This window comes from Cydia amplana, chromosome 6 (genome assembly GCF_948474715.1).
Source record: "Cydia amplana chromosome 6, ilCydAmpl1.1, whole genome shotgun sequence".
Classification (NCBI taxonomy): domain Eukaryota; kingdom Metazoa; phylum Arthropoda; class Insecta; order Lepidoptera; family Tortricidae; genus Cydia; species Cydia amplana.
Genome location: NC_086074.1, coordinates 10,057,422 through 10,072,315, shown reverse-complemented (window position 1 = coordinate 10,072,315; position 14,894 = coordinate 10,057,422). Strand labels below are relative to the sequence as shown.

General features: G+C 36.1%; 1 protein-coding gene across 1 annotated transcript in view; it reads right to left on the bottom strand.

Moving 5' to 3' along the window:
• Positions 1-11,989, bottom strand: part of LOC134648852 (mucin-2) — a 46,048-nt gene extending 34,059 nt beyond the window's left edge. The window contains exon 1 of the mRNA XM_063503433.1: positions 11,504-11,989. The gene's annotated coding sequence lies outside the window, so the exon portion shown is untranslated. The remainder of the gene's footprint in view (positions 1-11,503) is intronic.
• Between the last annotated feature and the right edge of the window lie 2,905 nt (positions 11,990-14,894).

The window sequence follows — 14,894 nt, the reverse complement described above, 5'->3', positions numbered from 1 at the left end:
TCTAAATACATATCTGCGTGTAACTCTAGAATTATGCTGGAAGTCTTGGGTTCGAATCTTGGTAATTAACAAGGCGATTAACATGTTTGTGAGACGAACAATAATATAATTATAATAGTTGTAATTTTTTTTCTGTGTACTTTATTATTTAACTTATCTTTTCTATTATATTAACAATAATACTTAGGTATATTGAAGGCCCATACGAGTAGGTAATACCATAGAGAAAAAAATACATAGATTGCTCACTCCATACATCAATTTTAGTACCAAAAAGACTATTAGCATCTAGCATCGAGTAGCGGAACTATCAGTACTGCTACTTGACAGTAGATGTAGACACTGAAATTAATAGTCTAACTGGTGTATGGAGTGAGCACTCTATATTTCTCTATGGTAATACTAATATGCAACATAATAAATGTTGTTTAATTAGTATTTGTTGGGGATGGGTACTTGTAAGAGATTTACTTAATAGAATCGTTGCTACAATAAAATTTTGCTACGTTCGTATTATTTAATTAGTAGTTACTACGGAAATCACCTATGGATCAAGCAATAGTTTTAAAAAGTTACCATTTTAATTATTCGCTGCTGTCACAAGCTTTTACCTACGCGATGACTGGTCTGGCTTTTATTCAAATAAATGTTATTGAAACACAAAAAGGCAATGTTGCATAGTAATTAAATTATTTGTATTTATAACTGTAATAGGAATGACTCGCAGTTATATACTACAACATTCTTACATACATTTGTATACGTAAAAGAGCAGATGAGTAAGTAAGAGTCTAGCCTATTTATTTATGTAGCAATATACAAAAAATACAAGTAAGGAAATAAATATTACATCACTTCTATAGTTATCGCGTTAAGAATGACCATCAAGCATATCTGTTTTTTACACCATAATATAAGAACAGAAACGATCGTGATTATTTCCAACATCAAGATATTGAATGAATACGTATAAGAATTATAATTATTTTTACGAAAAAACGAGTACCAAAAAATGTCTATATTATATTCATCCAAGGTGAAGATGTCGGCGCACGAATGTCTAGAACCGAATTTATAGGGAAGCGCGAAGCAGGAAGTTCTGTCGCAGATTACTCGCGTGATCGTTTAACTAGCTCGATAATACTGATAATAGGAATTAACCCGCCGCGCCGCCTCTGTCTGTCTCTCTGTCTGTCTGTGCTAGTCCTTGAGGAGTATGTTCTTGCTTACCTGAATTTTATTATGAACTAATCTTCTTAAACATCTCAGTATAATCTGGAAAGATTCATATACAATATAATTACTACCTATATAGCGAATATGTCTTTACTCAAATACTTATAATCCCGTAATATACGTATCCGCTTAAATATAGAAGCGTTAACGGTCTTTTTCGCCAATTTATTGATTTTCGTGCACGTTTCCTTTGAGCGTTCCTCGAGTGTGAATAATTCATGTCTCGAAGACTCAGTTGACATATTACTTTCATCGACTCTCCCCTATGGTAGAGAAAAATGTGATAAACGCAGTACTTCAATGCCATGGACTGTGAAGTGCTTTCTTTGATATTACGGTGGCCACATTAAGATGAGTTTTAAATCAATGGAGCCGCTATGTAATTCCGTGCAATAACAATATGCAATATTAAATAGATTTAAATATGTAGTTCCGGGTGATATTTGGAGACATAGAAGACGTTGGTGGCGTTACAGGCAGCTTCCGAGGTGCAAGCGCCTACCTCCCAGGACAATGACATCGCGCGTTCCGCACGATAAAACACAATCTGGACATTATGGAGAGCCCAAACCATTTTACTTGCGTAAAAACTGTTAGAGACTATTTATAATTGCATCATTAAGAACTCTATGCTTGTTTCGCGAACAGTGACCTGTTTTTCGAGATCGTTCACTCGCCATTTTTACGTACTTATATATGAATTATGGGAATATTTTATATTTTCGCTTTTGTGTTACGGCACATAGATGGGGCATTATCACAAAAAGAGGCTAAGACTCCATATTATAATTTAATACATATAAATGTTCATCCAAAATTTTGTATTATCACAGATTCATGATAAAACTGCTTCCTAAAATTGTGTATCTCTTCTATTTAATTTACTTTTATATAATTTTATAAACATCAGCTAAAAAAGTTCATGTTCACACTTGTCCATAAATTGCACAAAGCACTGCAAGACATGGACTGCCATGAATGTCGTTGGCGGTGAACAGTATAAGTACATGCAGAGGCGCGCTCCTATGTTGCCGCAGACACCCCTCAGTAACGCAAACGTCGTATATCGGTATAAATACTAATTGGTAAAAGACCTACTCAAACACGCCATGAGAATTTTTACTCGGTAAATGGTAAAATGGGCATGTCTATTTGTCTTGTTAGTTAGAGTGTGTGTGCCACGACCGTAGACAACGCCATTCAGTTTCCGTGGGCTGGGTAACATAACTCTCCTCGGTTGACTCTTCGTCAATAAATGCTAAGAATGCGAAGAAATGGCTTATTTTGCAGTATTTTCTTGATATAATTCTTGTTGTGAATGAATGAATGTGAATAATTTGGCTTCCCCATGTTTATTTGCTGATTTATTAGTAGGCAAAGCGATAGAGGAAAAGTTTGATTGAATTATTTGTTACTAACTAATACAAAGCTTTCGAAGTATGTACTGAACTTAATTACATACTTTATGAATTATTTCTGTAGAAGCAGGCTTTCTGGAAAATCCTTAATATTTAAATTTACTCCAAACTTCACTTCATGTGCGGCTTATTCTCAAAAAACATATAAACATATATTTAAATTTTTAATTAAAATTAATGGGGACTATTTTTAATAAAATATAACAACGGAGCCATGTTGTCACGTCGTCGCCCAAATCCAATGTTTGACTTGTACTTACACTTGCTAGGTTTTGTTTCTTTGTATTGTATTTTATTTTGTAGTTTCACAGTGCCTTGGTTTTACTGTAATGCTGTGTTACTTATTTGACAAATAAAATAAAATAATCGGTTCATTCATCAATTACATATACTAAACGGATGTGCTAGTATTTACATACAAATAACAAGACTACAACTATCTTATTAAATAAATAAATAATAAATAAATAAATATTACACGACATTCTTACACAGATTGACTAAGTCCCACAGTAAGCTCAAGAAGGCTTGTGTTGTGGGTACTCTCACTACTCAGACAACGATATATATAATAATACAAATACATAAATACATAGAAAACATCCAAGACTCAGGAACAAATATCTGTGCTCATCACGCAAATTTATGCCCTTACCGGGATTCGAACCCAGGACTGCGGCTTCACAGGCAGGCTCACTACCCACTAGGCCAGACCAGTCGTCAATTTGAATTGAACTTTGTTAAGTATAATGTTTAAATTAATGTAGGTGAGCCCATTCCCACGTACGATAATCAATAAGTATCTAAGTTAGGTGTTAGCTTTTAATAAGCAGGTCGATCCATTGGCCAGGGGTGATATTACATTAACAAGCCGAGATTTAGCACAGTGACGTCAGTACTTTCACGCCTTATACGTTACTGATTGACATGAAAGGAGATAACTATTGTAATAAAAACTCAGACCAGCAAAAAACTCGAGCTAAATAACATCATAACCTACATTCCATTAGGCGGTACAGAGCGCCTAGCGAGCCCCGCTATTGAATGTGAATTTTAAACGGACCTCGAGTAGGGCCATATTTGTGTGTTTCTCTTTATCGGTCATTGTGACCTGCATCACAGCTCTTATATTCTGATATTGATATTCAGGCGGCGCCCCGTCGCGAGGCTTCGTACCGGTGACTACTTACTCGCTTCTCGTTTACATTAGGGACCAATAACCATCCTGCCGTAAAAGAAAATTCTTTTTCTTTGTTTCGCTAACATGGGAGAGAGTTTTTGTCCCTACCGGGGCTTATAAATATATTCTCACGCAGAGTAAGCTCGCGAGGTGGCTACATTTTGTATTTGAAGAATGTTTTTCATTTGTTCAACAGAATTTATATATGTATTTGCACGTCGATTGGAAAGTAGAGGTAGTTAACTGAACTGAATACCTATCGAATAACATTGATGGTTATCTTTCTTCTTACAAATCAATTAGCAATTTAAAATTTAAAACGGCAATGCATATCGTGGCATTGAAGTTTTCCTATTAAATGTGATATTTGTTTAATAAGTAAGTATATACCATTATGATCCATCAATATAACTTCGGATTACTGACTAAAACAATGGAACCAAATTAAAATGTGGTTTATGGTTTACGATTGTGACGTAATTTACACTTTAGTCAATCGCGCAAAGTAAACATACCTAGCGGTGAGAGCGTGCGACTTGCAATCCGGAGGTCGCGGGTTCAAACCCCAGCTCGTACCAATGAGTTTTTCGGATCTTATGTACGAAATAAAATTTGATATTTAGGTACCAGTTTAGCTTTTCGGTGGAGGAAAACATCGTGAAGAAACCGCGGACTAATCCCAATAAGGCCTAGTTTACCCTCTGGGTTGAAAGTTCAGATGGCACTCGCTTTCGTAAAAACTAGTGCCTATGCCAATTCTTGGGATTAGTTGCCAAACGGAACCTACAGGCTCCCATGAGCCGTGGCAAAAATGCCGGGACAATTCGAGGATCATTGTGAAGTTCTTCATTAAGTATTTGCATCAACAGCATTCCTTATAAGTACGTATAGTCCGTAAGTATTATATTTATGTATTAGTATTACTTATTAAAATTAAGGAATTCACATTTTATACGAGTTGTCATATTATATAGCAATTGGGTTAAAAATTATACACGGTGTTTTTTTAATTAAAATTAAATATGTATATATATATATTTGACTATCGAAACATACCCGAAAACAAAAAAAGCTGCCAAGTGCGAGTCGGACTCGCCCATGAAGGGTTCCGTATTTAGGGGATTTATGACGTAAGTACCTATTAAAAAAAACTACTTACTAGATCTCGTTCAAACCAATTTTCGGTGGAAGTTGCATGGTAATGTACATCATATATTTTTTTTAGTTTTATCATTCTCTTATTTTAGAAGTTACAGGGGGGGGGGGGGGCACACATTTTACCACTTTGGAAGTGTCTCTCGCGCAAACTATTCAGTTTTGAAAAAAAATGATATTAGAAACCTCAATATCATTTTTGAAGACCTATCCATAGATACCCCACACGTATGGGTTTGATGAAAAAAAAAATTTGAGTTGCAGTTCTAAGTATGGGGAACCCCCAAAATTTATTGTTTTTTTTTCTATTTTTGTGTGAAAATCTTAATGCGGTTCACAGAATACATCTACTTACCAAGTTTCAACAGTATAGTTCTTATAGTTTCGAAAAAAAGTGGCTGTGACATACGGACGGACAGACGGACAGACAGACAGACAGACAGACATGACGAATCCATAAGGGTTCCGTTTTTTGCCATTTGGCTACGGAACCCTAAAAATACCCATTCTCTTTTTAAGGAAGTGATTAATATATTTAAAAGTTACTTTACTTACCTACCTACCTAAAGCTTTTTTATAACGCAAATCATCATCATTTAATGATTAGCAAATAAAGGCTATTTATAGTTTTAATAAATTCTATAATGATTGTCACGATACTATGATTAGATTATCACGACGTGCACGCTTTGATACTTACATAATAGTACGCGAATATCTCAATGAATACCTATACCTATACCATGAAATCAAAGTCACGTCACGACATTACGATCGGGCCCCCGCGCATTTTCGGGTCTACCCCACTTGACTCAATCTGGCCGTGATTACAATATGGCAAGGGAAACAGAAACGGTTTCCGTGGTTTTTTGCGACATTCTTGTGGTCCGGTAACGGTGCCCGTTCCTAGAGCATCGGCCCGGCCGCGCGGGCGTAGCGTCGTGCACTAACACTTCCACTGCACTCTTCCGATGAGTACGGAACCACCCATTTTTATTGCGACTAATATAGGTACACACTTGAAACATTCTTGATGCAATCGATTATATTTCCAACCTCAATTTGAAAACAATTTTAACTATTATTTATCTATTATCGGAATATGTGCAATTCACCGCATTCTTTAAGAATAGGTTATCCAATTGTGGAGTGTTGTGGAGAGTTTTATTATTTTGAGGCCATAAACCTACATGGAACTTATGTAGGTAAAGAATAAATGTGAATAGCAACACATGTGCTTCGAGTGTGGAAGGTTGTGGAGGTCAATGGCACCGCCGCAGATTTAGTTCCCCATAAGTTGCGATTTTCCCAGGAAGCGGGCGGCGACGGCGGCGGCGCGTGGCACCGCGGAGCGCGCCCGCGCATTCTGTCACGCCGGGGCTTGCGCGCGCATATTGACGTGCACACATTAATGCGAAGTCAGTAGATCTTCGCCACGTTTTGAGGGCATTTCATTTTATAGCTGCCGATTAAATTATGGCTGTGTCTCAACATGGATGACATAATTTTTACTATAGGAATTCGCAACATGAACATGTCGCGCGAGTGACTGAAAATACGTGAGTCCGTTACATAAATTATACGGTTTATAATTAGCTTAATGTTAGTTTAAATTCGATTATAGGAATTCATTTTTTTTTCTCCCTTCCCAAAAGGGATCTTAAACTATGTAGATGGTAACATGCCTATTCGTTAAAACATTTCCAACGTGGGCAACGACCTATTTATAAAGTGTTTCACCCTGAAGATATGCCAAATTATGTAATACGAATGTTTAGTAAATCAAACTTATTGTACATACACCTGTGTAGAAGGAAGAAGGTAATCTAGTTATTTAACTCTCATCAACAAGGCGTGTATCCGCAGCCTAAATGCTTGAAACATAAGAATCGGGAGGTTTGTCACAAGTGTCACAACTGGTCGACCTTGTTACTCTGCCGTCATCGATGACTATTTACTTATAGATACGTGACTTCAATTAAATTGTTCAAGTTAGTCGTACTTTTAACATTTAAAAGTAACGGATTAATCAAATTCTAAAATTCAACATTGCAAAGTTAGGCGTCCCATCGTTTTAACTGCTCCTCCGTAATGTGAAGGTGAAGCTCTGTTGTTTCGTTCGTTGAACAAGAATTTCAATTAAGTAATTTAAGCCTTCCAGCGAGAAAAAAATATGCTAGCTTAGGTATCGTTAAAATGTGACGCCCGCCCCACAGATTTATGTCGCTTTACCAGATGTAATTTAACCTCTGCGTTTTCTTTTGTATATTGTTAATATTTTACTGGAAATTCACGAATTAAAAATAAATAACCCCAATTCCATCTGAAGCAGAATTTCCTACTTTTAATAAATGGGACGAGAATCCGATCGGTACATTGTGATTCGTATCCATCGGATGCGACAGAAAGTACATATTTAAATTGAGAAACAATAACAATAAAGTTTGACTGGTGGGATATATTGTTTTGACTGGGTAATTTTTCGCTGATTATATAATTCTTACTATCAATGAAAAATATAAAATACATCGCGGTTTATTATAGGGTCGGGGACAGTGGAGAGGTCCTCAAAGTGCATCGTGAAGGCGTGTGGTCGCGGCGTGGAACCTTCACCCTGCACTTGAACTCGCCCGCCGCCGGCTCCCACCGCGAGGCGCGACGCGACGCCAATACTAGCGACGCAATCATCCGGATACATCGCGAATTTTTACAATTAACGCATTCATTCAAGCGTATTAGATTCATTTTCAATGCATTTTTTTATGAAGTACCTATATACTACTTAAATGTCTACTGTATAAATGTCGATTTATTTCACATTTTTAATATAAACGTCAACGGGATTTAATCGCGTATTGAAAACCATGAAAATTATTTGTGGCCCTGAAAAAAATTTAATAATTAAAATATTGTGTAGAATACGTATCACGGTTACATTGTGTTTTATTTTATTTACGTTAAGAAATTTATTTACATACCTAGGACTCTGCTAATTGGTCTAGTTGATATTTTTAATTAGTGCGCGTTAAATACATTAAGTTAGGCAATTATCAATATACGATTTATAAAAAATTAAAATTTTCACCATTATTAAAACTTAATAGGTAAGTATAAGTATGCAAAGAATATTGTTACCCGAGTTAATTCGTTTTTTTAGACGATTAAGCTTGTTAGTTACATACGAGTACCTATACACATGGATATTTACAAGTTGGTACTTAAAGAACTTTATACTATTTTTTTACGCGATAGTTTGACATTATGTATTAATAATTACCTGCGCCGTGTGGCCTTAACTTATTACAGTCTTTTCGAGTGTCTATACTTTGGACGAAACATCAGTCTCAAGTAGGTATTAGAAAGGAGCAGAAATGTATTGGTTGTTATGTGGCTTCAATATTTAAATCAATTAAAATTCGTAAAACGTAACTAATGAAGAGGATTTATCTGTTTTACTATTTCGAACGTCACGGGAGTCCATCAGAAAGTATAGATCGAGTAATTTCACTCCAACTAATTATCTTTATATGTATTGTGTTTTTTTACAAACATGGTGCATACAATTTTAATCTGATTACATATCAAATATAGTTCATATTTTCTGTTCATTATCTTGGAATTTGAAACAAATTATGTTACAACGGTTTATCTCATAAGTGACCTGACCTGAGTCCTTGAATCCTTAAAAAGTAAACTCTGATTTATTTTTTGAAGTTTTTGGCTTATAAGTATTCATTAATTGCATTTTATACATAGCAATACATGGGTCAAATTGCGTAAATGAACAGGCCTTACCCAGGGCTACCTACGTGTTTTTAGGGTTCCGTAGCCAAATGGCAAAAAACGGAACCCTTATAGATTCGTCATGTCTGTCTGTCTGTCTGTCTGTCCGTCTGTCCGTCTGTCTGTCCGTCCGTATGTCACAGCCACTTTTCTCCGAAACTATAAGAACTATACTGTTGAAACTTGGTAAGTAGATGTATTCTGTGAACCGCATTAAGATTTTCACACAAAAATAGAAAAAAAAAACAATAAATTTTTGGGGTTCCCCATACTTAGAACTGAAACTCAAAATTTTTTTTTCATCAAACCCCCCATACGTGTGGGGTATCTATGGATAGGTCTTCAAAAATGATATTGAGGTTTCTAATATCATTTTTTTCTAAACTGAATAGTTTGCGCGAGAGACACTTCCAAAGTGGTAAAATGTGTGTCCCCCCCCCCTGTAACTTCTAAAATAAGAGAATGATAAAACTAAAAAAAATATATGATGTACATTACCATGTAAACTTCCACCGAAAATTGGTTTGAACGAGATCTAGTAAGTAGTTTTTTTTATACGTCATAAATCGCCTAAATACGGAACCCTTCATGGGCGAGTCCGACTCGCACTTGGCCGCTTTTAATACTCCAGTTATAATGTTACAATTTAGGAATGTCTATTTTTGAGGTACAATTTTATTTCGGTGGGATTTGTATTTAAGGAATGCTCGGAGTTTTTTTTTTATATATTTTAATCCGAGTAAGTTTTTCGGGTTAGAATTTTATACGACTTTCAATGTGCCCTCAGTCGGCAATAGAGTTATATCAGGCTTCGTTTATCATTTTATAATGAAGCCCACTTCTCGTGCGACTACTTGTAGTAGCTTAGGTCTTCTAAATTTAGTAGCTTTCGTTTTAATCTTACGGGTGATAATCAAGAAAGACGTCTCTCAGCAGCGATGCTCTAAACTAAATTCGCAGTTGTGTGCTCAGTGATAAGAAATACCAAAAAATCGCATATCTGCAGATTCGAACAACCTTAGGTATCCTAAGTAGGTCAAGTAAAAAATCCTTCATGCGCAGTCTAAGTCAGAAAACATGAATTTGAATATATATCCCACAACCGCTATACAAAATCACCGAGCCTAAGTTTTCTCACAAAAAAAAATACAACAACATTTTTGCACATCTACTAAAGTGAGATTATAGGAACTTCCAGTATGACGCCTGTAAAATGCACTTGAGTCTCATATACTGATGATTAAGTGTCTCCCCATTGCGTTTATGTCACATGATTGAGGACATTTTGTCAATTTGTGCACCTCCGCGGCTAACGAGCGTTACATGACAAACGTTTTTTAGGCTTGAAGGTCGTCACTAAACACTCCTAAACAACAATTCATACACTTACACGTCTTAATTACTTCCATCTCATCATGATCATATCCAGAGGCCGTGAGTTCAAGTCTCACCCAAGACAGTAATTTTTCCACTTTTAAATTTATTCTAATATCGATATACTTTGAAATATTTATTTCGCGTCAAATGTATTTTTGAAAATATATGATTATTATATTATTAACATATTCTGAAGGTCTTAAGCCCTATATAATAAATTAAAATATTTACCTATATATAAGTAGAACACAACTTTATAATGCTGATTTTTTATTTAATTTGAATAACATAATAACCTTGGGGCTATCTTATAATGGATAACAATAATTATATAATTTTGATTTCAACCATAATACACCACTGAAATTATAAACAGCCGATTTGTTACAAGACTAACAACTTCATGCAGGTAACCGCTCAAAAGCTTCATTACGAACAGAGCGCGCCAAGCTCTGAGCGCTAATCACGTTTGTTACTTTCATTGTTTTCAGTCACATTGAACACGCCTGTAATAAACTCCGATAGTTTAAATTACCTTGTTTCAGCGGAATGGATTGTTCAGGATTAAGTAGAGGAATTAATTTTGTTGTACTTTGTAAAGTACAATCGAGAATGATTAGTGGTTGGCGGTGTGAAATATTGGATCCGCCACGCCGCGAGCGCGCAGCACGGGCCGATCGGATCCACTCACGAAAACCTATTCAAACCTTTATTCACTTCTCCGATCGTCTATTTCTTTTATTGCGAGAGTAGGTAATTATATGTTTAATGTATAAAGCGAAACTAATAATTAAGTTAAAGTATGAAATTACGATTCCATAGGCGTTCATGCGGAAAATATGCATTTTTTTTTATTATAATTCATTTTATGGTGCGTGATACTTTTATTGCACTTATAATTAACTTTTACATTTTGTACTATTTATTTATTTAAATAATAAATAAGTTGAATGGATTTTATACAACGTCTTTTTGAATAAAGTTTTCTTAAGCAAAGAATTAGGTAGATTATATAAACTGCTCTTTTTAAACTAATGACCATGTAAGATCTGGAATAGTTTCATTAAATAAACTAAGAAACTGAAGAAAAACCATGCTCTTGCTCAGTTCCTACTTACTGAACAGGATACGTTCTCTTGTCAACTCGGCGGAAAAGCTCGCCGGCCAGCTCGTAGCCGTTTCAGCAACAACTAGCTTTCAGATAACTATTCACTGTTTATGTACTTACCACTTGTACACAACTCTGTTTTAACTTTTTTATTCATTATTAAGTGGTTTTATTCATTATAAGTAATTGTATATCTAATAAAAAATAGTTGTACCGGAAATATTTTGAAGTGATTGCAAGACTTACCTCTATAACTGAGTGTCAGTGCGAATGTCGAGGTCGTCAATTGCAGGTCGGTAAAATGTTTGTCACTAGAGTCCAGCTGGGCTGAGGAGTGTCTCGTGAAGCCCGGAGCGTGGTGTCTGCGGCGCGGCCGGCCCGGCACTGACGCGAGGCGGTCGGCGGAGGCGGGCGCTCGCGCGGTGCCGCCGCTCTCGGGAGCTGGAGGCTTCGCAGCGAGCTTTCAGCGACACAAGACTCGACCCGTACGCACTGCACACTGCACTCGCCCTTGTCTACCCACGCGGTGCGAATCGCTTCTCAATCGTCTACTGTTCTGAGCGCCCGACGCACGTTTGAACTCTTCGCAATGCCCGCTTTAGCGTATAAATATGAGGGCCGGTGGCGGGGGCGCCGGACCGCGACGCATCACGAATCCACATACACATAAATTGATGATGCAGCTGTTGTCCTCCCCATTGATTTTATAACTTATCATTCTGTTACACCCAATTAGTAAACCCTCAACTTCCGAACGACGTCACGACTACCGCTGTATGCGCGACGCGTATGTTATGTTCCGATAATTACAACAATTGTGTCATAAGCGGGGCGCATTGTTACTGCAGTTAAAACATTACAAGATTCTTTCCGTTCGTGTTTGTAACCTGATCGCGGGCGCTGAATAAGCTCGAAGCTCCAATACGATTTATAGATTCAGTTGTAGATTTATAGGCATATATTTAAATTTCAATTCTATCTTCAACGGTTTAGGCTAACGTAGCCTAAACAGATAACAAAAGTTTTCGTATTTTTGGAAAGTCTCTATGCCGAAATGCCGATGCCGTGAAATCGGCCATCTTTACCCAGGACATCTATCAAAGGCAAAAATGTGTAAATACTTAGTAGGTACTTAATTAAACCACGTAATATAATGTAAGAGAACTGTCCATGCTATCCGTCTGTGTATATTGATTTCACATGTGCCAATTTACCTTCAGGGCACAAAGGGACGGTATAATAATACAAAAGTAACATTTTTGACTTGATCTCTATTTTAAATTACCCACCCAGAAGTTCCATTTTAAGTTTTAACTAGTAAAAAATTATCCAGTTAAGTACATCAATCTTTTCCCTCGTAAAATGTTTGACATGTTTACTATTTATACTTTTTACATTAGATGTACTTTCGCACATAATTAGGCAAATTAATGGGACAGTTGTGAATGTCGGAAATGATTAATGGTAAATAAAATATTTTACTGTACATAATCAATCATGACCTAGATAGTAGCGTTCTTAATAATACTTATTAGTTTCCATCGCTTTCCATCAGAGAAGGGTCAGAAGAGTCCTTAGGGCTTAGGCTTCATGTGAATCAAGGCTCTCTGGGCCGTTCTCTGATAGAAAGCCACATTTAATATATTTAGGCTCTAGTGACTCTTGATCAACAATAACATTTCAACAATATTAGAAGCCATAACTGTGGAATATTGGGAGCTTTCAGATTAACAACTTATATGCAGATAGGTATTACGGCTTACCCTTTTGAGATACGGCCCCGGATACCGTACCGGGTTATACAATGGAGGATTTTTAATAGTAGGTAAGTATACTGTCGCCTGCGCTTAGTTATGCCATTATTTATGTGACACCCTAATGCGTCCGAAAGGCGGCATCCTTATAGCGGAGGCAACCAGAGAACTCTTATTTTATATTATTCAACTAAATTACGACTTTAATCTCATTAAAATCGAACTGTAATTTTAATTGCTTAGGATTATCGACATTATACACTACAATACAAAACAAATCCTCTTTATTGCACAACCTCAGAATAAATGTACATGGAAACACAAATAATGCACCTCCTAATTATATCATTTTTCATTTCTCCACTACCTAAAGGTTGTCTGGAAGAGATCGCTCTTTAGCGATAAGACCGCCTGTTGTTTATAGTATGGCTCTTCTGAGGTGAACTTTTCGCTTCGAACCTTAATCTTTCAAACAAAGGCCATTGTCTCTATTATCGCAAAACCGCTTGCTCCCGACTTAGCACGTGCCAGTACAACATTCATATTGAAAAACAACCGGTATCGTCGTAGTATTAAGGTTCAAATTTAATGTCACTGATATTCTAGATATTACGTTTTGGTAGTGTGGGACGATAAACCGCCCCGAAGCGATACGGCGCGGCGCTCATATTATTTTGATACTTAGTGTGGTGTTAAAAATGAAACGTGGTTATTTATTATATTGTTTTATTTAAATTATTAGCTTGCGGTGGTAAATGTAATAATTTACAAAGGTGCATCTGCAAGCAATTGTTATTTTTTTCTTATCTTTAAAATAACGATACTGTGAAATTAGCACCTGTGATGTGATGCCGACGCATAGTGACAATAAAAACACTGATAAGGCAAACGTGGAGCTTTGAAGCGTACAGCTTTTCTAACAAAACGTCACGTGTCAACGGTCAGAAGAAAGGTCGGTTATAATATAAGAAAGAAATTGATTATATCTGATTTTTTATGACACGATTTTATCTAGTAGTACGTATAACTGTTTATATACCTACACGGAAAAGTGTTGATTACACCAATGTTAAACTTATTAATCTTAAATTTACATTGTTACCTTAGATTTTGTTATATAACAAATATACAACGCTTTATCATAAATAACCGGGTTTCATTTTTAACACCACACTAAGTATCAAAATAATATGAGTGCCGTATCGCTTCGGGGCGGTCTATCGTCCTACACTACCAAAACGTAATATCTAGAATATCAGTGACATTAAATTTGAACCTTAATACTATGACGATACCGGTTGTTTTTCAATATGAATGTTGTACTGGCACGTGCTAAGTCGGGAGCAAGCGGTTTTGCGATAATAGAGACAATGGCCTTTGTTTGAAAGATTAAGGTTCGAAGCGAAAAGTTCACCTCAGAAGAGCCATACTATAAACAACAGGCGGTCTTATCGCTAAAGAGCGATCTCTTCCAGACAACCTTTAGGTAGTGGAGAAATGAAAAATGATATAATTAGGAAGTGCAAAAAAAACTAAATTTAAACTAGAAAGAATACCTTTAAATTTTAATTCTACAACAATAATACAATACATAAACATACATACTACTAAAATTATTTATACCTACATATACAGTGTGGAAAGTTAAGTCGGGCCCTGGAGGGAAACTACCTTAAATCCTTGAGCTAGCTCATTTTACTTAAAGGAGACATTCCTTTATTTTGAAAAAGAAACAAAACTGCATTCAAAGATTTTCTAAAACTCGCTTGCCTCGCCCGGGACTCGAACCAACTAAAATTAAAAAAAACACACACTCTCTATTTTATTATACTAATCGATAGTATTAATACTCAGGATAAAATTTCTCTAACAAACATTTGGTT